Source organism: Puma concolor, chromosome D3 (assembly GCF_028749965.1).
Source record: "Puma concolor isolate L17-30 chromosome D3, mPumCon1.1.hap2, whole genome shotgun sequence".
In the NCBI taxonomy this organism is placed as follows: domain Eukaryota; kingdom Metazoa; phylum Chordata; class Mammalia; order Carnivora; family Felidae; genus Puma; species Puma concolor.
The window spans coordinates 7,293,934-7,316,143 of record NC_141678.1 but is presented as its reverse complement, the minus strand read 5'-3'; the positions used below and the strand labels follow the sequence as shown (position 1 = coordinate 7,316,143).

The 22,210-nt window shown below is 42.2% G+C and overlaps 1 protein-coding gene across 17 annotated transcripts in view; it reads right to left on the bottom strand.

Moving 5' to 3' along the window:
- Nucleotides 1-22,210, bottom strand: part of CLIP1 (CAP-Gly domain containing linker protein 1) — a 126,749-nt gene that overhangs the window by 90,732 nt on the left and 13,807 nt on the right. Inside the window, exon 1 of one of the 17 annotated variants that reach the window (XM_086681579.1) lies at nucleotides 19,594-20,724. The exons of 14 other annotated variants lie outside the window; for them this stretch is intronic. The gene's annotated coding sequence lies outside the window, so the exon portion shown is untranslated. Of the gene's footprint in view, nucleotides 1-4,722; nucleotides 4,858-15,453; nucleotides 15,959-19,593; nucleotides 20,725-22,210 lie in introns of those variants that run through there. 2 more of the 17 variants (XM_086681580.1, XM_086681578.1) reach the window with 2 other exon arrangements.

Genomic DNA, 22,210 nt, shown 5'->3' with positions numbered 1-22,210 from the left:
GGAGGGGTGGAGACAGAGGGAGACACAGAATCTGAAGCAGGCTCCGGGCTCCGAGCTGTCAGCACAGTGCCTGATATGGGGCTCAAACTCGTGAACTCTGAGATCATAACCTGAGAAGAAGTAGGCCACTCAACTGACTAAGCTACCCAGGCGCCCCTGCCAGTCTGTCTCTCTTACAAGCAGTGACGAGCAGCAGCAAAAAATCTGGCCGGGGATGTCAGAAGAGCCTGCTATGCCCCCTAGAGTGGACTGAACAGTGCCCACCCCTCCCCCACCCAGATATATCCATCTAGAACCTGTGAATGTGACCTTATTTGGAATAAGAGTCTTTGCAGATGTAATTCAGTTAAGGATCTTGAGATCATCCTGGGGATCACCTGGCTGGGCCCTAAACCCAACGACAAGTGTCCTTATTAGAGCAAGGGAGCACACCAAGAAGGCTACAAGAAGATGGAGGCAGAGATTGCAGTGATGTGTCCAAAGCCAAGGATAGCCGACAGCCACCAAAATCTCAGGGACGGGCACTGAAAGGAATGCTCCCTCAGAGCCTCCAGAAGGACCCAACACTACTGGCACATCCATTTCTGACTTCTGGCCTCCAGAACTGTGAGAGAACACATTTCTGTTGTTTTAAGTCCCCCAGTTTGTGGTAATTTGTTACGGCAGCCCTAGGAAACGAATACAGCCATGTCAGCTTTTCTGTTCAAAGACAATCAGACTGGACAGAAATCAAACCAAGACAGTTGCCTCATTAGGCTCCATCTGCAGATTCCCCATGAATCTTGAAAGGGTCCAAAATGGTACAAGGTGTTTTTAATAATGTGAAAGGTAAATTGTGTAGTTTGAAGATTCTGATTAACAGAGTAAGAACCACTGTTTACTGGAAGACAATGATTGCCAATCTTGACTATTAATACAAAATTCCAGGACTCCTTTCTATAACCACCGTCATCATCATCCCTGCCATCATGGTGGCAATGGGTGTGGGAATCCATGTGCCAGGGTGGGGAGCTGATTCAGAGTCAGGTGTGAAGCCACCTGCTTTACTGTCAGACCCTCACCATACACAGCCTGTAAGTTTCAAGCAGATTTACTTTTTCTTGCTACTGCCTTAGGTGGAAGGGAATGGCTGAGTCCCCTCTAAGCTGAAAAAGACTACTGACATGTGCAGAGAATCTGAAGAGGGTGGGGACAGGCTAAGGTCAGAAACTGCCTGGTCCAACATTATAAGGTGAAAGGGTCAGGTAGGTGAGAACAGAACAGACAGAGCACAATGGTCCTGGGGAAGTTATTACGATGGTAAGAAGAGAGCATGACGTGCTCCTTAAAATACTCCACTCAGGCAGAACAGTGAGTTCTTGGGCTCTGGTCAAGCGCTCCTCCCTCAAGAGAGATTGTGGAAAAACACCATAATCAGCAACTAGGAAGCCTCGGCCAATTTCAAACTTTGCAGCTCAACACCCTGAGCTCACAAAAATCAAGCATCTACAAGCCACAGTCAAAAGAACAGAGCATGTGGTTATTAGGAACCTACATTTAGCTAGCTATGAACCCGAAGTCTAGACTTTGTGGCCTAACTGAATGCCTCTGCCTCTTGGTCCATACGAGTCATTTGAATCCCGAAGCAGGGAACTGTGACCAAGATATAACAAAGAAGAAAAGTCTAGTCTGTCTCGATAAAAGAATTAGTAACACCACCACCAATGCTGGCTTTTTTAATCTCCCAATTCAAGTTTCTTCTTCATGTATTATTAATGAATGGCAGGTCAGGCTTACTTCAAAAAAATCAATTCACTGAGAAACAAAAGATCAAAGTCTTGGTCATGGTACCTACAAATCGTAATGACCAAGAAGCAACATCTCCATATAATGTTTCAAGGTCAGTGAATGTCACCTTAAAACTAATCACTTCCAAAATACATGCAAAAGAGAGAGAGAAAAAAAAAAAAAAGACATTCTTGACTCTCTAATATGCTGATGGTAGTTGAATTTCTGATGTTCGTGCTTACCGAATCTCAAGAGTTTTGGACCTAAAATAAGACAAACCACCCTTCTCCTCTGTACAAACCCTCCCAAAATGTACAAACCATAATACACACAGTATTATAATCTAGAAATAGTTTGTATGCATATTATTATCCCACTTGAGGCTTACAATTCTATGGATCAACAATTACTGTCCTTTCGTAACAAATGAATCAACACCTCAGATTAACAGATGTATTTCCTCACTTGTTAATGACTGGCCACCTGAGGTCATTTGGCTGAGCAGCAGAGATATGAACAGTAAGCAGGCCTGATTCCGGAATCCCAAGTTCTTTCCACTGAACCTAACATTCAAAGTTAGGAAGGACTGCACACCACAATTAAAAACATTAGGACTCAGTCTTACTAAGGTGAGGGACACGTGTAGAGGAGCAAGAGTGCCAAAAGCACGAAGATAACACTGAGTTACTTGCATCTCAAAATAACCTGGAAGGTAGGTGACCGGTTATCAACAGCTGTCCATTCATGGACAAAGAGAATGAAGGTCTGAGCAGTTAAGTGGCTTTCTCAAGGTCAAAGAAGTGGTGGTGGCACTTTTGAGACCCTGTGCTTTGCCTAATAGATCAGCTCTCTGAAGGCAATCTTCCTCCAAGAGAGTAATCCATTCATTCAACAAACATTTCCTGAGAAACTACTATGAAAAAGGCACTCTTCCATTTTCTCATGGGCCCATGCAAAAAGCCGGGAGACCTCTGGGAGGCTCAGAATGAAAGCTGAACACAAAAAATATTTGTCTTTGAGCAAGAAATGGGAGCTTACTGGGGAAATATAGCAGGAACACCAAGCAGCAGAGTGAACATGAGATTTGCGGTCACAAACTTAAAGTGAAACCAGCCTCCCTTTTCCTCTACTAACCTTTCCTTCCACTAACAAGCTTCTGCTCAGGCACAGGTACCAGAAAGGTGGGGAGCTAAGTTCACTCATAATCAAAATTTTGCCAATTAAATTTAAATTAAAATGGAAGGGAAAAACGAGGAGCGACTAAAAAGGGACAGGGAGGGGGGCGCCTGGGTGGCGCAGTCGGTTAAGCGTCCGACTTCAGCCAGGTCACGATCTCACGGTCCATGAGTTCGAGCCCCGCGTCAGGCTCTGGGCTGATGGCTCAGAGCCTGGAGCCTGTTTCCGATTCTGTGTCTCCCTCTCTCTCTGCCCCTCCCCCGTTCATGCTCTGTCTCCCTCTGTCCCAAAAATAAATAAAAACGTTGAAAAAAAAATTTAAAAAAAAAAAAAGGGACAGGGAGGGATGCCTGGTTGGTTCAGTCAGCAGAGGATGCAACTCTTGATCTCAGGGTTGTGAGTTCAAGCCATATGTTGGGTGTAGAGATTACTTTTAAAAAATAAAATCTTTAGGGGCACGGGGGTGGCTCAGTCAGTTAAGCTTCTGACTTCAGCTCAGGTCATGATCTCATGGTTCATGGGTTCGAGCCCCGTGTCGGGCTCTGTGCTGACAGCTCAGAGCCTGGAGCCTGCTTCACATTCTGTGTCTCCCCTCTCTCTATGCCCGTTCCCCGCTCATACTCTGTCTCTGTCAAAAACGAATAAACGTTTAAAAAAAAATGAAAATATTTTTTAATTTAAAATAAATAAATCTTAAAAAAAAATGAGACAGGGAATCTGAGATGGGTGAAGGAAAGTGAAGATAGGGTAGTTCTGACAGCGAAAAGTAGTGAGGGATGAGACACCTCAACAGGATGGAGGGGGGTAATCACGAGGGTACCAGGTGCTTTAACGACATCCTGTTAAACTACAGATTCTGACTCAGCAGGTCTGGGATGGGGCCTCGGGTTCTGCTAACACTCCCAAGGGATACTAATGCTCCCTCCCCTTTGAGTCGAGAGATAAGAGGTGATGGTGAGAGTGAGAAGCTTCAAGGTTTTGACCAGGGAGATGGAACACAGTGGCCTGAGTGTGGAAGCGATTTTACAAAGGACCAGGGAGTCCACAGATAAAGGGAGTGGAGAAGTTAAAAGGAATCAGAGAGAGAGACTGAGGTCAGGGCAAGTCAGCTGCAGGGGTACACCAGGTGGTAGAAGAGCTGGGGCTTCTGAAGGCCTGAGAAGCAGTTTAGGCCAACAATCACACCAGCCTGGCCCTGAGTTACCTCCCTGAGGGCTACAGGGGAGGTGGGAGGCAGTCTTCAGAGGCAAGTGTCAGATAAGGCAAGGAGGGAAGGAGGCTATTCACAGGAGAGGATGGGGACATAGGAGACTGATCATTACATCCCGAATTACAGAAGGTGAGTTCGAGTTTGGGAAGAAAAGGAGGAGTGGAGAATTGGTCTAAATGAGGTCAACCCAGAAGCACAGGAAGGGATAGTATGAAATTATCCGTCCTCCACTGTAATGAAGAGGTAGTATGCTCTTGTGCACTCTCTCTCTCAAAATAAACAAACTAAAATTTTAAAAAATTTAAAGAGGGGCGCCTGGGTGGCGCAGTCGGTTAAACGTCCGACTTCAGCCAGGTCATGATCTCGTGGTCCGTGAGTTCGAGCCCCGCGTCAGGCTCTGGGCTGATGGCTCAGAGCCTGGAGCCTGTTTCCGATTCTGTGTCTCCCTCTCTCTCTGCCCCTCCCCCGTTCATGCTCTGTCTCTCTCTGTCCCAAAAATAAATAAAAACGTTGAAAAAAAAAATTTTTTTTTTTTTAAATTTAAAGAAATCCAACCCTTAAATACATGCCTTTTTAATACTCTGCAGCAACATGGCAAGTAGACAGGAAGCACCTCAGCTGTGCCCCACTGCGTCTCAAAGAAGAACTTGTACAACAAAGAAACGCGCTCAATTAGCCACTTCTTTAGGGAACACCTATTGTACCTGAAAAAAATGACTGGTAAACTATGGCTACTGAGGCTTGGGTAATCTGGCAGACATTCTCTTGAAAATGAACTATGTGACCCTGTCCCTTCAAGGAAGGGTTATCTTTGTTAACAAAGATAAATTTTACAGACTTCAAGCTGTATGAGAAGCTTGAAGTCATACTCCAAGACAGTATGGCACTGGCACAAAAACAGACAATCAACGGAACAGATCAATGGAACAGAATAGAGAACCCAAAAATGGACCTACAAGTGTATGGCCAACTAATCTTTGACAAAGCAGGAAATCTTGCCATTTGAAACTACATGGATGGAACTAGAGGGTATTGCACTAAACGAAATTAGAGAGACAAATATCATGACTTCACTCATATGAGTACTTTGAGATAAAAAACAAATGAACATAAGGGAAGGGAAGCAAAAATAATATAAAAACAGGGAGGGGGACAAAACATAAGAGACTCTTAAATATGGAGAACAAACAGGATTACTGGAGGGGTTGTGGGGGGGGGGGATCGGCTAAATGGGTAGGGGCATTAAGGAATCTGCTTCTAAAATCATTGTTGGACTATAAGCTAACTAACTTGGATGTAAAATTACAAAAATAAATTAAATAAAATATAAGCACAGATTTTAAAAAAACAAAGATAAATTCTAGGTATTCAAGAGAAACTTCAAATTTTGGAAAACATATCCTCCACTGTGAGCTTGACGGTTTCCCAATACTGAAGAATTCCCTGATGAAATCAACAGGATTAACAAATGTAATTTTTTGATATTATAATGAAATGTGCCAGAATATGGAAATGTGCCGTAACTCAGTGAATCAATCTTTTTCAACGGACAATGCATAATGTTACAAAATCACTCATGGGTAAAATATTCATTCAAAGCACAAATTAAACCAATGGACTCTTATGTAACAATAGAAGTTCATTCATATGGTTTCAGATTCCACTTTTAATAAACTACAACCTATCAAATTTTGGTAGAAGAAAATCCATAACTATCTGAAAATGCTCTTAAAAATACTCCTTTCCTTGGGGCGCCTCGGTGGCTCAGTCGGTTAAGCATCTGACTTTGGCTCAGGTCATGATCTTGCGGTCCGTGAGTTCGAGTCCCGCGTCAGGCTCTGTGCTGACAGCTCAGAGCCTGGAGCCTGCCTCAGATTCTGTGTTTCCCTCTCTCTCTGACCCTCCCCCATTCATGCTCTGTCTCTCTCTGTCTCAGAAGTAAATAAACGTTAAAAAAAATTAAAAAAAAAAAAATACTCCTTTCCCTTCCTCTTCATCCGTTGAGGCCAATTTCCTTCATGTGCATCAACCAAAACGATTGACTACAGATCGAATGAGGAAGCAGCTGTCTCCTATTAAGCCGTCTTCTATTAAAGACAGATTTGCAAAAATGTAAAAACAATGCCATCTTCGTTCAAGTTTTTATTTTAGAGAAAGTTACTCATTAAAAATTTATGTAACGTGTAATGGATTTCTAATTTCTGATGAAGTAGTATTTCCAGCTTTAATTTCTAAATGGTATAAACATCAATAGATAAAACCTAAATAAAAAAAAGCTCTCTGGACACCTCAATAATTTTTAAGAATGTAAAAGGGTCCTAAGGAAAAAAGTGTTGAGAACTGCTGTTCTATCCATTTGTGCTTTGTATTTAGAGTCGCAAAGGTTGAAAACCCCCATTCCCTAAGGGCTTCCAGAAGCATGTGCTTCTGGCTCAGATAGTCACAGATGCGGATGCCAAGTTAGCAAGTACAGTATTTACTACTGTATTACCACTGGCACAGCGCTGTGCTGGCGGGTGAGTGATATAACTGAACTTAAAATTTGTGGGAAGACTTTACGTACATAATGCAAAAAGAACACAATTATCCATTAATATTGAGGTATTTATATATGTAAACCAGGCATTTCTCTAAGTTGGTTATCAGATGGAATGGTACTCCAAATTAGTTCTCAAAATGTGCAGCATCATCAGCATCACCTAGAAACTTATCAGGGCCCTCCCCCACCCCAGACTTACTGAAACAAACTCTGGGTGGGGGATCAGCTACTTGTATTTTTAGCCCTTCTGGTGATTCCGATGCTTACATTCAAGAACCACTCACTGCCGAACAATCGATAAAAGTCACCTGAGGTTCATTTTCTCAATTACATGCACATGAACCATCCACGTGTCCAATTCCCCAAATACCACTACAGAAGCCTCAGCGTTTCACTCCTCTGTGCTTTCGTTTCAGGTGGTTCACTCAGCCTTGAATGCCCTTTCCAAGTCTAGTTACCTCCATCTGCTGAAACCTTACACGAGGGCAGATTCAGGCACTCATCTGCCCCACCAACCCTTCTCCAATGCTCACCAATGAAAATGTGTAACTTCCTGTAGTACTGAATCTGTACCTCTTCCTAGCACCTGGCACACTAAGTTGTGTGTGTCGTCTATGCGCTCCACCAGACTGTCTTTTAGTCATTGTTATATTCCCCACAGTACTTTATAAACAATGCTCACTAAAGAAAATGAATGAGGGGGGTGCCTGGGTGGCTCAGTCGGTTGAGCATCCAACTTTGGCTCAGGTTATGATCTCGCAGTCCGTGAGTTCGAGCCCCACGTCGGGCTCTGTGCTGACAGCTCAGAGCCTGCAGCCTGCTTCAGATTCGGTGTCTCCTCTCTCTGCCCCTCCCCCACTTGTGCTCTGTCTCCGTCTCTCAAAAATAAATAAATGTAAAAAAAAAATTAAAAAAAAAAAAGAAAATGAATGAGGGGCGCCTGGGTGGCTCAGTCGGTTAAGCGCCTGACTTTGGCTCAGGTCGTGATCTCACAGCTCTGTGGATTCGAGCCCCACATCGGGCTCTGTGCTGACGGCTCAGAGCCTGAAGCCTGCTTCGGATTCTGTGTGATTCTGTGTCTCCCTCTCTCTCTGCCCCTGACCCACTTGCATTCTGTCTCTGTCTCTCTCAAAAATAAACATTAAAAAAAATTTTTAAAAAGAAAAAAAAAGAAAATGAATGAGGAAAATAGTCTTAATTGTTTCAATAATTCTACACGCACACCAGAGTGTATCAGTATTTTAAAAGATTATACTTGGTGCTTGCTACAGGTGACAGAAAAATACATGGCATAGACCTAAACTCAAGGAGTTTATAATGTAGTTGGGAAGAAAAGACCCACATATACGAAAAATAACTAAGATTACAATGTAACTTACAAGAAATACCAAACCATGCAATGATCCTGGAAGTGTTTTTAGAAGATGGAAGGATGGAGTGGATTAGGGCAGAAAGAAAACGCTTCATGGCAAGGAAGGATTTCAGCAAGGGCTGAAAGGAAAGTAACAGCCTTGTACAGGTGTCAGCAGTCAGGATATTAAGAAGTCCCAGAGAAAAGACTTCAGAGGAGGAGAGGAAGGAGGAGGAAAGGTATAAAGCATGTGGGTAAAACACTGAGCAGCTTGGTTTGGCTAACATCAGAAGATTCTTGCAATAAATCAAGTTAGACAAGAGCTTTAGAATTCAATCAAAAAAATTTACTATGACCAGCTTTTACTTCAAGATTCTAGTGGTAGGAAATGAAAGATGTCTGGAGTTTCCTCTTAAACCCTAAATTTATTTCAGTTGTTCATTTCAGTGATCTTAACCTGGCTATCATTGTCAAGCAAAGATTTAAACCAAGGGTTGGCAGGCTTTTTCTCGTGGCATCCCAAGTCTTCACTCACTCAAACCGTGGGTACAAGTAACAGATGGGGGCTGCCGGGGGCAGGTCTTAAATTTCAGGAAGAGGAGCCACGAGCATCTGAAGTCAGTGATCAAAATGGAAATAGAGAAGATGGTTCTCATCTCAAATCCTTCACATACATAACACCTTAGCAAGGATAAATTTGCAGGGGCTATAAAAATTAGATACCACTGAACATACATGACAACTCTGGCCTCTCTACTACTCTGCACGTATGGTAGGGCAGACCAGAAATCCCACGAACTACTTTGCCTTGATAATGTGAACATGAATAAAGGGAAACCTCACTAACATGGAGTCAGGAGGCCAGGAGGGGGAGTTCTCAAGCAGTATCAGTCACGAATTGTCAATGACCAATCCCAACACAATTGTCAACAGGAAAGAATCCTCAATTACAGGCCCCAACAGCATAAGATGTATACAGCATCTCCTCCAAGAAATTGACTACCTCACTCAGCCAATGAGGAACAGTCATGACCCTGAACTCTTGTCTTTCTCTGATGGACTCTTCTCAAAAACTTACCCTTCCCAACTTCCACCTTCTCCATAGAATAACGTGCTTACTTTGTTGGACTGGCCTATGGTTTTTGCTACTGCCTGCTTATCTTGAATTGCAATTCTCTGCTATTCCAGAATCAACTCATTTTTGCTGGTAAAATAACTGTTTTAAGATTTTTAGAGTGTCTTACCATCAACTGTTCATGTTGGTCTGTAAGGCACACTGAAAGCTAAATGTTCTAGATCTGCGCTACCCAGGATGGTAGTCACTAGCCACATGTGCTGTTTAAACTTTAAATTCTTACAAAATGAAATAAAAATTCAGCTCCTCAGTCGCATCAGCCACATTTCAAGTGCTCAATAACCACAGCGCAACATATACAACAATTTCTACCATGCCAGAAAGTTCTATTGAACAGCACTGTTCTAGAACCTCCTCCATCCAGGAAGGATCTCCATGTCAAATGTAATCACTTGAGTAAATTTTAAGGTTATCTCAATAATACTGCTTTGGTCAAAAGTATCCTTGACTCCTCTTTTAGAATTAACTTCAGAGACAGTTTGTTAAGTTGTACTTTATTGGTGACCGAAAGTGGTAATTACCACTCAATCTCTCAAAGCTCTTCATTGGACTTGACTCTAAAACACTACTGGCTGTTTCCAAAATTTGAATTAAAAAAAAAAAAAAACTTTAAAATATGATGTGCAAAAAAATAATAAAATAAGATGTGCAACTACTTAACATAGCAAAAATGTATCCAAGGCACACAGACAATTCCAAGAGTTCCCAGAATTATTAATGGCTCTATCACTGTAATAAATGAACAACACTTCCCTAGATGACAAAACCTAAGTTCTGGTGTACTTTTTTCATTTATTTATTTATTTAAGTAATCTCTACACTCAACATGGGGCTCAAACTCATGACCCTGAGATCAAGAGCCACATTCTCCACCGACTGAACCAGACAGGAGCCCCTTTTTTCATTTTTTAAAATATTTATTTACTTACAGAGAGAGAGGGAGAGGGAGAACCCCAGGCAGGCTCCACACTGTCGGTATAGGGCCCAAAACAGGGCTCAATCCCACAAACCGTGAGATCATGACCTGAGCCAAAAACAAGAGTTGGATGCTCACCCAGAAATGGACCCACAAACATATGGCCAACTAATCTTTGACAAAGCAGGAAAGAATATGCAATGGAATAAAGACAGTCTCTTCAGCAAATGGTGTTGGGAAAACTGGACAGCGACATGCAGAAAAATGAACCTGGACCACTTTCTTACACCTTACACAAAAATAAACTCAAAATGGATGAAAGACCTAAACATAAGACAGGAAGCCATCAAAATCCTCAAGGAGAAAGCAGGCAAAAATCTGTTTAACCTCAGCCGCAGCAACTTCTTCCTCAACATGTCTCCAGAGGCAAGGGAAACAAAAGCAAAACTGAACTATGGGACCTCATCAAAATAAAAAGCTTCTTCACAGGAAGGAAACAATCAGCAAAACTAAAAGGCAACCAGCAGAAAGGGAGAAGATATTTGCAAATGACTAATAAAGGATTAGTAACCAAACTCTATACAGAACTTCTCAAACTCAACCCCCAAAAAACAATCAATCAATCCAGTGAAGAAATGGGCAAAAGTCATGAATAGACATTCCTCCAAGGAAGACATCCAGATGGCCAACTGACACATGAAAAAATGCTCAACATCCATCATCAGAGAAACACGCACCAAAACCACAATGAGATACCACCTCACACCTGTCAAAATGGCTAACATTAACAACTCAGGCAACAACAGATGTTGGTGAGGATGCAGAGAAAGAGGAACTCTTTTGCACTGCTGGTAGGAAGGCAAACTGGTGCAGCCACTCTGGAAAACAGTGTGGAGGTTCCTCAAAAAACTAAAAATAGAACTGCCCTATGACCCAGCAAGTGCACTACTAGGTATTTACCCAAGGGATACAAGTATGCTGTTTCGAAGGGGCGCATGCACCTCAATGTTTATAGCAGCGCTATCAACAATAGTCCAAGTATGGAAAGAGCCCAAATGTCCATCGATGGATGAATGGATAAAGATATATACACAACCATAATATATATAATGGAGTATTACTAGGCAATCAAAAAGAATGAAATCTTGCCATTTGCAACTATGTGGATGGAACTGGAGGGTATTATGCTAAGTGAAATTAGTCAGAGAAAGACAAATATCAAATGACTTCACTCATATGAGGACTTTAAGGTAAAAAAACAAATGAACATAAGGGAAGAGAAGCAAAAATAATATAAAAACAGGGAGGGGGACAAAACATAAGACACTCTTAAATATAGAGAACAAACAGAGGGTTACTGGGGGGGTTATGGGGGGGTGGGCTAAATGGGTAAGGGGCATTAAGGAATCTACTCCTAAAAACATTGTTGCACTATATGCTAACTAACTTGGATATAAATTTAAAACTAAATTAGTTTTGTTTTTTTTTTAAAGTAGGGATGGGAGACCTAAAACTGATCCAAATCACCTGAATTTATAAATAAAAAAAAGAGTTGGATGTTCAACTGAGGCACCCAGGTGCCCCATTTTTAAAGCCAGTCACATTACTTATAATCTCAATTTCCAAACCATAATACTGCAACAGACTATACACTAACCCCCAGAATCCTATATTTACATCATTGACTAATGCCATAGTTCCAGTATTTTTTCAAGCGAAGAACCATTTGTAAAATACTTATCGCTAAAACTCACTTCTGAACAAAGATAGCTACTATTTTGCTAGTACATTCTCAAATGGGAGATGCAGGGAGGGATCCAGGACACATAGATGGTTCGGGGGCACCAACTCTTCTGGTTCTCTTCTCATTAAAAGGTTTACATTTCACTTAACTGGAAGCTTTGTTGCTAAACATCAATACGAGAGGAACAGGGCTTTGTTCTTTTCCCTGTGTAACCTACAGGTTTATTTTGAGAGACAAAAAAAAAAAAAAAAGTCAGGCCTCAAGCAACAATTTTGAAGTAGATTAATATCCTAGTTCGTGATTTAACTCTGAGATCTGACCTAAATAACAAATTTTAAAAGGACAAGATATTTATTTCAGGGAAACAAATAACCTTAGAAGACTTATCCTCTTTCGTATTTCCCAAAAAGAAGTGTGTTTTGCATGTTTTGAGGATGTCAGCTTTACTCCAAGTTAGTATTCCAGAAAGTAGAAATACTCTCCTCCACCCAACAAAAAAATGTGGTCTACCCTCTGGGAAATCAAGATTTGGTACACATTTGTTTAGTGTGTTAGAAAAGATCAGCACCTAGGGAAGTTCCAAGCGATTAGGATAATGCCAGTACATGGTAAGCACTGAAACAGCTATTATTTCTAAGAATCCAAGCACCCCACTTCCCTATCAGATAGAATTTCTCTTGCTACAACACAGTATTTTAACAGGAAATTACATAAATGTCAGTCTTTCATTCTGAACAGATTTCCAGAAATGGTGGTTACAGTTCAAGACAACACCCTTCTCAAAATATAGAACAATAAGCTTACTGTACTTTTTTTTAAACAGAGAGCATTTTTTTAATGTTTATTTATTTTTGAGAGAGACAATACACATGCTACTGGGGGAGGACCAGAGAGAAAGGGGGACAGAAGATTCCAAGTAGGCTCTGCGCTGACAGCAATGAGCTGGATTCGGGGCTAGAATTCACAAACCATGAGATCATGACCTGAAGAAATCAGACGCTCAGCTGACTGAGCCACCCAGGTGCCCCTGCAGTTACTCCTTTTAATAAGATATCTCTGCCTCATAAAAACATCCAGATAAAGATAAAAATTGCTTTTAGGAAAAAAACCAATGGGTTAATTACCAAGACCTTGGAAAGAAGAAAAATCAAAATAAAAACATGACTAATCAATTCCAAGGTTGGAAGTGAAGCCAGAGCCATCTAACACTATGCAAAGCACAATGAGCAAGTACTGTTTCAAGTGCCCCAGGAAACTACCAAACTGTCATTGTAAGATACCTCCAGGATCACTCCCCCTCTGCTATGACTGACCCACTACCATTCAGACCCCACCTGGATAACCCTTCCATGGAAGAGATCTTGCAGAGGGAATAGGAATTCGAAAAAGATTCAGGGTGCCGGGTGGCTTGGTCAGTTAAGCATCTGACTTCAGCTCAGGTCATGATCTCATGGTTCTCGGGTTTGAGCGCCATGTCAGGGTCTCTGCTCTCAGTGCAGAACCTGCTTTGAATCCTATGTCTCCCTCTCTCTCTGCCCCTCCCCCATTCGTTCTCTCTCTCTCTCTCTCTCAAAAATAAATTTTAAAAAAGTTTTTTAATCAAATATTCAGTTCCATTCTCCCTGCATAAGAATATATCTTGAAAACACAGAAATATTTGTAATAACGAAAACTAATCTAAAGCAGTTAAATGTTGCTGTAGCTAAAATTCACTTCAAATTTGCAGTTTCAAGTTTCTATAACCTATGTTTACTGGATGGCTCATTTCTAAGAAGCTGTCTCAAAGACCTCCCAGTTAAAGAGAGACATTTGAGGGGTGCCTGGGTGGCGCAGTCGGTTAAGCGTCCGACTTCAGCCAGGTCACAATCTCGCGGTCCGTGAGTTCGAGCCCCGCGTCGGGCTCTGGGCTGATGGCTCAGAGCCTGGAGCCTGTTTCCGATTCTCTGTCTCCCTCTCTCTCTGCCCCTCCCCCGTTCATGCTCTGTCTCTCTCTGTCCCAAAAATTAAAAAAAAAAAAAAAAAAACGTTGAAAAAAATAGAGACATTTGAAAGGGAACACACCTAGAGGACCCATAAAGGGCTCCTAGTCTCAAAGAAAGTCAATGTTTTAAGACTGTAAGTCCTACATGTTTAAGAAAATTGGGACATATGGCTGTTACAGAGGGAAATACATAGGACAACACTTTAAATAGAAATCTACTTCAAAAACTGTGATGTTGAGTCTAATACCGACATGCTTTGCAAGAGGACAAAGCAGTAACAAAAATTTTTTTGATCGCCTAATAATCTCTCAACATGGCTTACAGAATCAAAGTTAGAAGAGTCCCAATACCTACTTTAAAAAAGATGGGAGGGTTAATTTATCAACTACTATATATAGGAAGAACGGGTTTTTGAAGTTTTTGTTTAAAGGAGGACAATCCTTAAGAAAATTCTATGTGTGTGTTGGGAATGCAAGCTGGTGCAGCCACTCTAGAAAACAGTATGGAGATTCCTCAAAAAAAAAAAAAAAAATAGAACTGCCCTATGACCCAGCAATTGCACTACTAGGTATTTATCCAAGGGGTACAGGTGTGCTGTTTCGAAGGGACACATGCACCCCAATGTTTATAGCAGCACTATCGACAATAGCCAAAGTATGGAAAGAGCCCAAATGTCCATCGATGGATGAATGGATAAAGAAGATGTGGTGTATATATACAACGGAATACTATTCGGCAATCAAAAAGAATGAAATCTTGCCATTTGCAACTATGTGGATGGAACTGGAGGGTAATATGCTAAGTGAAATTAGTCAGAGAAAGACAAATATCATATGACTTCACTCATATCAGGACTTTAAGATAAAAAACAAATGAACATAAGGGAAGGGAAGCAAAAATAATATAAAAACGGAGGGGGACAAAACATAAGAGACTCATAAATATGGAGAACAGAGGGTTACTGGAGGGAGTATGGGACAGAGGATGGGCTAAATGGGTAAGTGGCATTAAGGAACCTACTCCTGAAATCATTATTGCACTATATGCTAACTAATTTGAATGTAAATGTTTAAAAATTAAAAAAAAAAAAAAAGAAAATTCTATGTGTTAACCATCAGAGACTATACTTCTGGGCATTTGTGTGAAGCAACGCTTTCTCTTCCAACTCCAACTAAAACCAGTACAAAGAGCAAAACAATATATTCAAAAACAAATGATGACAACTTCTCTATTGTGATGCGTCTGAATTCAAGCAAGCCTCTGGGTCATAATGTATACAAAGTCTATCACCAAGTCTAATTATTTCAAATTGTTTCCATCTTCAGCATCAGGGCAAGTTTTCAAACAACAAAAATGTCAGGACTATTTGCAGGAAACAGAAAAACTGATAAATTACATAGCAAATAGAGCCACTGATTAACCACATACCCATTCACAGTAAAATCCTTCTGCTCTACTACTGAGTTTTCTGTTTTTAAATGTCCTGCCAGAGGATATTTTAAAACAATGATTTTCTTACCATTATATAGCTTCAGTAAAATATAGAGGGCCTACCACTAATGTCTTTATTTTTTTAATATACAGAAGTCGCAGGAAAGTCAGTACCATCTACCAATATGAGACAATCTGGTACCTCATGGTGTCTGTAGAATCGGGCCAGGTCTCAGCTCATATCCTGCCAAAAGTTGCACAAACATTTTGAGCAACCCTGCCTGTGAGGTCATGAGGATGATATCACAAAGAGGAATTCTGATGTAGGTCTACCTCTAGGATGCAACCTCACCACCTTAAAGAAAACCCTGAAGGTTCTAGATCCCTGAATCTGGAGCTGATGACAAGAAATGCAGAGGGCTCTCCCACCTCAGATGAGTAACACCTTTCTGCACTGCTGACCAGGATAAACAGTGCAGGCACGCAGAGAAAAGCACATCCACCCAAGTTCTCAGCTCAGCACCAGAAACACATTCATACATACTTCAAGCTGGTAAGTTTTAATTTTGGCTCATTTTCAAACACCTTTTCTTAGTATTCTCTCCTGCAAAATTAAGCAGTTCTTAAGAATTCTAAAAACTGAGTAGGAAGCAAATCATAAACTTAAAATGTTATTTCTGCCTTGACAATCTAACTTCACCAGCCCCAATTTTTACTCTATTCACTAAGAGGATATTATGATGTACAAACTAGAAGTTCATTTTGGGTTTTTTTTTTTTAACGTTTATTTATTTTTGAGAGACACAGACCGAGCATGAGAGGGGGAGGGGCAGAGAGAGAGGGAGTCAGAATCCGAAGCAGGCTCCAGGCTCTGAGCTGTCAGCACAGAACCCAATGCGGGGCTCAAACTAACTATCCATGAGATCATGACCTGAGCTGAAGTTGGACACTCAACTGACTGAGCCACCCAGGCGCCCCTAGAAGTTCATTTTGAAATGCCAAAAGTGTAAATAAAGCCTCACCACAGCTCTGCAATGGTGTATTTTTTGCTAAGAAAAGGCAAAATTGCCAGGCCGTTGGTAACTGTTGTAGCTTCGCCCTCTGATGAATTTTAGAGTTCACAAGTCAGCACAAAGTAAGAATTAGTATTTAAAAAAAAAAAAAAAAAGGCTGGGTGACCCAGTCGGTTAAGCGTCCGACTTCAGCTCAGGTCATGATCTCACCACTTGTGTGTTCCAGCCCTGCATCAGGCTCTGTGCTAACAGCTCAGAGCCTGGAGCCTGCTTCAGATTCTGTGTCTCTGTCTCTCTCCCCCCACCCCAGCTTGCACTTTGTCTTTCTCAAAAATAAATAAAACATTAAAAAAAAAAAGAATAAAAATTTAGGGGTGCCTGGGTGGCTCAGTTGGTAGAGCATCTGACTTCGGCTTCAGTCATGATCTCACATTTCAGGAGTTTGAGCCTGAGTGCTGACAGCTCAGAGCCTAGAGTTTGCTTCAGATTCTGTGTCTCCCTCACTCTCTGCCCCTCCCCACTCATGCTCTGTCTCTCTCAAAAATGTTAAAAAAATAAACTGTTATTTCTAAGCAGCTAAAAACTCTTGAATTCGGCACACCTGGGTGCCTGAGTCAGTAAAGCATTAGACTCTTGATTTCAGCTCAGGTCATGATCTCACAGTTCATGAGATAAAGCCCCACACTGGGCTCTGTACTGAGAGCATGAAGCCTGCTTGGAATTCTCTCCCTCCCTCCCTCCCTCTCTCAAAATAAATAAATAAACTTAAAAAAAAAAAAACTCTTGAATTGGAAGGAAATGTAACAAAGAATTAATAATCATCTCCAGGTGATGGGATTATTGGTAGTTTTTGTATCTTTTCCGTGTTTCCTTGGGTTTCTCAAATTTTATTTAATGAATAGATGTAATTTCTTGAGAAGGAAAAAACACTAATGATTTTTAAGGCCACAGTAAAATGGCTTGAACCACAAAGAAAACACTCTGCTGTGCTGCTTCCACACAGGAACATAAATGCAGCACACAGGGCCAGCATGAGAGGTGCATATGCACACCCACACGGTGGCTAGGTGTTCACCAAGCTGATTTGTCTTCCTGGAGTCACAGACCACATTTCCCAGCTCCCTTTGCAGCTAGCATGGTCACATGACTGAGTTCTAGCCAATGGGCTGTGAAGACACGTGGCCCATCGGTCTCTCCTAGGCCTAGCCCCTACTATCTTCCCCTATGCAGTCCCCCATCCTGGCCCTCTGATGGCCTGATGGAGGCGAACTGGGCAACCACAAAAGCATGGCCCGACGATCGTGGGGTCACAACACAGAAGAAGCCTGGATCTCTGAATCACTTCTCCCGTTCGCCCATCAGTAAAAACCCACCCTGGACTTTCCCATAACTGAAAATGAACTTCTACCTGTTTCGGAGCACCTGTGTGGCTCAGTTGGGTGAGTGTGCGACTTCAGGTCATGATCTTGTGGTTTTTGACTTCGAGCCCCACCTCAGGCCCTCTGGCTGCCAGCAGAGCCCGCTTCAGATCCTCTGTCCCTCTCTCTCTCTGCCCTTCCCCCACTCATATTTTCTCTCTCTCTCTCTCCCCCTTACTCCCCCCTCCCCTCTCTCTCTTTCTCAAAAATAAACATTGGGGCGCCCAGGTGGCTCGGTCAGTTGGGCATCTGACGCTTGGTTTTGACTCGGGTCATGATCTCACAGTTCATGAGTTCAAGCCCCACACTGGGCTGATGGCGTGGAGCCTGCTTGGGATTCTCTCTCTTTCTGCACTCCCCTGCTCACACTCTCTCTCTCTCTCTCAAAATAAATGGATAAACTTAACTAGTCTTTAAAAATAAATATTTTTTAAAAAAACCTTCTACCTAATTACTAAAATTAATGGGGTCTGTCACAGAAGTTAGCTCTTCTTAATGTGGTAACAAAGATAAAAACTCTGCTTTAGAATCATCTTGACCAAGTCAACTCAAAGAAATTTTTAGGATACGGTGCCTGGGTGGCTCAGTCTATTGAGCAAATGACTTCAGCTCAGGTCATGATCTCACAGTTTGTGGGCTTGAGCCCCATGTTGGGGTCTGTCCCCATGTTGGGGACAGCATGGAGCCTGCTTTGGATTCTCTGTCTCCCCCTCTCTCTGCCCCCTCCCCATTGGCAAGCATGCTCTCTCTAAACATTTTTAGGATAAGCACTTGAGATAGAAATACTTCACACCACAAGAGCATAATTCTATGAATAATAAATAAAAGTACCATATTTTCTTAAAAGCAAAAAGACATTTTACTGGCAAGGGCAAAACAGGTGTAAAAAATACACAAGTCTGACTACAGCACGCTTAAAGTTATGTGAGCTACGACTGATGAGTTGACAACTTGTTCGGTTAGAAGACAGCAGTATTCTACTTCTGTGCACATTTGAAATTCTCCATGATATAAAGTTTTTATTATAGGAGGTATTTTAGTAATGTCTAAACTCCGCCTTCTCCCTTATAACCTAAAAAAAGCTTAAGCAATTTACAGAAACAAGAGACTCCTTAAAATAAGCAATTCCCAAAAATAAGCATGGTATAAACCATGTTCAAATGAAAGCAATAATGTTCTTCATAATTCTCTGATTCTTTTAAGGCTTAGTTTACTCATTTTTGTTTTATTGTTGTTATTTACTGCTATAAAAAATGTTATGACTTAAAAAAATAAAAGTATCAACAGAGAGACTGGGAAATTAACACGTGGATTCCGTCCCAGCTGGATGACCTTGCACTAGCATTTAACCCCTTTCCAGACCTCAGTATCCTCAGTTAGAACTGGAGGTTACTAAGTAAAACCCATTTCCAACCCCACCCTTTTGTGGTTTGACTATTTTGGATTTCAAATCCAAACTCCCTAAGTGAAAGGGCAAGGGTCCAAAGTGAAAGGAAAGCCACAGTGGCTGTAACTTTGCCAAAGTAAGAGTACCCTGCCACCTGTGAAGAGAAGCCTCCTCTGATAAGATCGGCTCCCGCAAGCTCGGCACGCCTGGCACCCTCCAGGAGGGCATCGTGTCTTCCCCGGCAAATCACATCCCATGCTGCACCTGGTCCCCTCGAGGTGCACTTCGCCCCACGAGCCAAACAAAAATCCTCCTTTATCTACTAACTCTGGAAATTCCGTCAGGAGGCAAAGGAGAGCTGAAGAACCTGCAATGAGGTTAATCTGCCAGGAGAGGGAGTCGGACACTGAGCCTCTGGAAACCGGCTGCGTGCTAAGGACAGAGGCATCTGGAGACCCAGGTTTCAACTCTGCTCTGCTGGGGACGGGGAGGAAACCCAGCACCAGACAAGTTACATGACTTACCTAGAGACAGCTGCACTCAGAGATTTCCGCGCTGCCTTTTAATTCTAAAATGATCAAAGTTCACAAACTTAATAACAGAAGGGAAGGGGAAAGAAGGTCCAAGAGTAATGGAAAGTCTAGTTTGATAGGTTTCTGAAGCTCACTTTCAAGTCAAGCTTGAGAGAAAAATTCAAAGGCTGTGTTCTAATATCATATTCCGGAGTTTGGGAGGTCCATTCACAGCTTAATCCTATCCCCTGGAGTCATGGTTATGTAAGCGTCCGTTGTATGCTGTGTCACTCGCTGTCCCCACCCCCAACACGGGAGATGCAGTGTAACCTGAGCTGGTCTGCTTCAGCCACTGAACACACTTACACAACACTCTGGTAGCTTTCCAAACTGTTCGTATTTCCACCAAAGAAAGGCAAGTCATTCAATTTTCCCCCATTTCAGTTTCATTCACCCTCACATCTATGTACAGAAAAAAACTGGAGAAGATGAAACTGAAGAACATTTACATATTTTCTTCAATTCTTGAGTAAAACAGGAAAGGTCAAGTATTTCAACTGCGAAGACGATCATCAAAACCCCATCAATAAGCTGATGGGCCTGTGTGGGGCCAATTCAACACATCTCCTTTCCTGGCTGACCTGAGCTTACACTCTTGGGGTGGGAACTACACAGTCACGCCTCGCACCCCGAGGATGGTCTGTGTTTGCACCACCCTGAGCATTCCCCTGGGGCAGGGCTTCTGGGACGTTCTCTAAAAGAATTTAAGCAGATGCATCACCTCCTCGTGGGGTCCTTCTTGACCACTGTCCCTGCCCTACCTCCTCCTCCTCTGCACTACACCAGCCACTGGGAGCTCTTCTATTACTGAACGATGCATCACACTCCTGTCTCGTCCTCATAGTATGCGATGACTAAGTTCCTCATGGTCAGGGGTAAGATCTGTCTTTGCATCCAAAAGACCTAAGAAAGTACCCGGTACGTAGTAAGAGTACAAAAAAGTTCTGAACTGACTCAACATCCAAACAAGAACCCGTAAAATGACGCGATACTGCAGTTTTCAAACTAAAGCATCAAGTAATCCTGTCTCACTTTCTCTAAGCCTTTGACAAAGATGACAGGAATAGAGAATTTCCCAGCCCAGGGGCTTCTTTTAAAAGTAGCCCATGGGGCGCCTGGGTGGCGCAGTTGGTTAAGCGTCCGACTTCGGCCAGGTCACCATCTCGCGGTCCGTGAGTTCGAGCCCCGCGTCGGGCTCTGGGCTGATGGCTCAGAGCCTGGAGCCTGTTTCCGATTCTGTGTCTCCCTCTCTCTCTGCCCCTCGCCCGTTCATGCTCTCTCTCTGTCCCAAAAATAAATAAACGTTGAAAAAAAAATTTTTTTTTTAATAAAAATAAAATAAAAGTAGCCCAACAACGCTACGGGCAAACTATTCGATTACTACCTCCAGTGAGTGGGACATCACAGTTGTAAGTATCAAGTTAGATCATTACCTATGTTGACAGTACCATACTTTCTAGACCAGCACTGTGTGATAAAAGTATAATGTGAGACAAATGTATAATTTTCAATTTTCTAGTAACAGAATTTGGAAAACTAAAAACAGCTGAAATAGTATTTTATTTAACCAAATATATCCAAAGTAATTTTTCAAAATGTCATCAGTATTAGCATTATTAATAGGCTGTATCACATTACTTTTTTTCCTACTAGGTCTCTGAAACCTTTTGTGTATTTTCATATTTAGAGCACATCTCAGCTTGGACTTAGCACATTTCAAGTGCCCAACTGCCATATGTGGCTTGTGGCTACTGGACTGGACAGGTCTAGAATACGTGCTTAAGGCAAAATACAAAGTAAGTAGCCGTCCTCTTGGCACTGATAATAAAGTTGCCAGGTGCCCCAAATCTCCCCCTGTGTGCAATATTCATCTTCCTAACTCCTAACATATGTGAGGAAAAGGAAAAATGTAAAATCTTGAATATAAAACTGAGTAATTTTATCGTTAAGATAAGAGGAGGGAGGGGCGCCTGGGTGGCGCAGTTGGTTAAGCGTCCGGCTTCAGCCAGGTCACGATCTCGCGGTCCGTGAGTTCGAGCCCCGCGTCAGGCTCTGGGCTGATGGCTCAGAGCCTGGAGCCTGTTTCCGATTCTGTGTCTCCCTCTCTCTGCCCCTCCCCTGTTCATGCTCTGTCTCTCTCTGTCCCAAAAATAAGTAAACGTTGAAAAAAAAAAAAAATTAAAAAAAAAAAAAAAAAAGATAAGAGGAGGGGTAAGCACCTGCAGTAACAGGATCTTTAAAATATGTTTGACCGGGGATACGTAATGTAGAAAGAGGTCTTGCTTATAGCACGGGGCACTGGCCAGCAAACCTGATAGCTCAATACTACGAGTTTGAAAATAACCCACACAGAACTCAAAGCAAAGCACAGACACTACAGACAGTACTGAGTTACATATGAAAATTTAATAAGCGTGTCTCGAGATACACAAGAGGAACCGGAGAATCACTGACTGGCAGGTTTAAGGCCAACGTGGCCGGAGCAGCATTTCAAGTACAAAGAAGGGAGTGAGAGCATTTTTCTACTGAAGCAGCACAGCACCGCGCTTGCTGCCCTCTGGACGGCAGG